General features: G+C 28.7%; 1 non-coding gene across 1 annotated transcript in view; it reads right to left on the bottom strand.

Moving 5' to 3' along the window:
• Positions 1-2,825: 2,825 nt before the first annotated feature.
• LOC147802063 (U2 spliceosomal RNA) overlaps positions 2,826-2,902 on the bottom strand; it is a 192-nt gene continuing 115 nt past the window's right edge. Inside the window, exon 1 of the small nuclear RNA XR_015430059.1 lies at positions 2,826-2,902. This exon is cut by the window's right edge and continues 115 nt beyond it. This is a non-coding gene — a small nuclear RNA (U2 spliceosomal RNA).

Below are 2,902 nucleotides of genomic sequence, written 5' to 3'. Positions count from 1 at the left end.
TAAAATTATACAAAAATACGATAAATTCTTTGTAAGCAAAATAATGTTTATGAATTCAAGTAATATGTATCGAGCAGAATATAACTTCAGAATAAATTCCATACAATTACAAAAAGTGAGAATTGACATTTTCGAATAAAATTCTTTCTACATGTTTACTATTAAGGCGAGTTCGTTTGTCATTTACTACATATTCAGCTTTTGAAAAAATACGTTCACACGGAAATGACGCAACTACCATGCAAAGCTCTGTTTTTGCATTGTTCTACGCAAATAACTGGCATCATTCACTACTACTGTTGCTTCTGAGATATAGCCGATCCTGAAATTATAAGAACTTGATCGGGTTGATTCAGTTAAATACTTATTACTACTGAACTTGAAGGTACAGTGCTAAGGAGCTTTCAGAAATTTTGAAATAATTTATAATTTGCAAAAACATTTAAAAAAATTATAATATTAACGGTTATTAAATTATAATTACAAATTTAATCAAGTATAAAATCTTGAATACTACTAAATGACCACTAATACATTTGAGAAAAATTAAAGTAACTGGAAAAAATTCTTAAGGATTGAAAAAACTTCAATCAATGGTTAACTTGTTAAGATTTTACTTAATTTAATTACTGCATTACTACTGTAGAATATCCTAAGAATAAACAAGAATTTGCAAGCAATTAAGTTTTTAAACTTACCTTGAGGTTTTTGCGTTGACACTATAGAGTCTTCCTATGCAGAGAATCTCTTAGATGGGCAGAGATTTCATGCTTATTTCTATGCTTTCAGTTGCAACAAAAGACGTTTTGTCATAAAGTCTCCAAAGCTAATGACATCGATCCAATAGTGAACATATGTTTGATGAAGTTGCACTCTTCCAAGTCTTAGTAGTCGGAATTTAACTTTGTTCAAAAGATTTCATTGATAGTTTGTTACATACAATCCCTTTACTATCACTGGTACTAGCCGTGACATATTTTTCGAAGCTTAGTTCTTCGAATGGTTTCACGAACTTCTGCACGAATAAGCCATTCATTTTTCTGATAAATTCTTCAAATCTTTGTTCATTAAAACAATTGTAGTTTTAATGGCATCTTTTAGAAGTACGTATCTTTCTAACATGTAAAATGTAGAATTTCATTTCGTAACAACATCTTGAATCAATTTTTTTGGTCGCTCATTACCATTATTTTTTTGATAGTTTTGCAACTTTTCATTACATGTAGTGCTCTTTTAAAGAAAGCCACCACAGTTTTAATTTTCTCAACTAATTCATTAATGTAAGTTCACCGAAACACACACCATAAGGTTCAGCGTATGAGCTAAAAAGGGGAAATGTCTTCATTTCAATGCAACTGTGACAGCGTTATACATATATATATATATATATATATATATATATATATATATATATATATATATATATATATATATATATATATATATATATATATATATATATATATATATATATATATATATATATATATATATATATATATATATATATATATATATATATATATATATATATATATGTATATATATATATATATGTATATATGTATATATATATATGTATATATATGTATATATATATGTATATATATATATATATATATATATATATATATATATATATATATATATATATATACATTTCCTTAAACCTTATACTTTTTTCCTTAATTAATAAAGTTTAATAAAGCTAGTGTTAACTTGACATTCGAGGATTTGAAAATTAAGTAATTTAACAAATATTATTTTTTCTCCTTAAAGAAGGTAAGAGTCTTAGTTAATAAATATTGATAGCATGTTGATGTTATTCCATCATTTTTAAAATGTAAGACTATTTAAACTCGAGAAACCAGACGTTGAAAAATTTGGGTGCGGTGGTCAGGAGCGAAAAAGGCATTGTTTTATTTTATTTTATAACCGTCGTTGAACAGCCGACCCAATTTCATGGGTTTACGACTACTTACGTTCAACTCCGTAGCCTTGTAATTTTGAACCAATCCAGAAGACAAGGAAACTCCTGGATCAGTACCCCCAGAGGTATTGATTTGTTGTGGGAACATGGAGGACTTTGAGACTCGACAGATTTAACGTGCATCAGTCACCATTTACTACACGGGGAGTCTTCGGCCGGCGAGGATCGAACCCACGACCTCTTGGATATGGGCCCAGCGCCCTACCGACCAGGCTATCCCGGCCCCAAAAAGGCATTGTTCGTAATTATCCGAATTGAGCGTGAAATTCCAAGCAGGTGCGATTCGTGAGGTCGTGCTGATTACGTCCCTGCCCTTTGTGCAAACCGCCGACCGCATTTAAACTCGAAAAATATTAAATAATGCCATAGGAATTCATCTCCTGAAAAGGTCTATGTTAAAATAGGAACATTGTAATTCTTTCGAAAGCGCTAAAGTTCTATTTATTAAAATGGAAAGAGTAAATCTTATCTTTAACATATTTAAAACAATTTTTTGAATGATATTATTGAAGCTAATACGAACTTTTTATTTCATCTTGATTTTTTTTAAATAAAGGGTTATGAAGTTAGGTTAAAATTTTATATGCTTTTTAATAATTCCATAATGGTCTTTTTCTAAATATGATTCCATAAAGATAATTATTACTACACTAAATTTTCTTAATAAAATAATAATTGAATTGAAAACAAATCTGTTAAACAGATCGAAACACGAGTCCAACTCTTGAACTGGAAGCAACGACAACACTTAGAAATTTTGTTAAGTTTAATTTTTTTGTATTTAAGAATTTAAAAACTATTTAAATAATTAAATAAAATGTACTCTTTTTATTTTATATGGTGGACCCAATACGTTGCAGTTCAATACGTATCAGATCCGTGTCTTCTCATCGAATAAATTCGAAGCTGAGA

Source organism: Parasteatoda tepidariorum, chromosome 10 (assembly GCF_982258835.1).
Source record: "Parasteatoda tepidariorum strain Cologne lab strain chromosome 10, Ptep-v5.0, whole genome shotgun sequence".
Classification (NCBI taxonomy): domain Eukaryota; kingdom Metazoa; phylum Arthropoda; class Arachnida; order Araneae; family Theridiidae; genus Parasteatoda; species Parasteatoda tepidariorum.
This window is presented reverse-complemented; position numbering and strand designations above follow the sequence as displayed.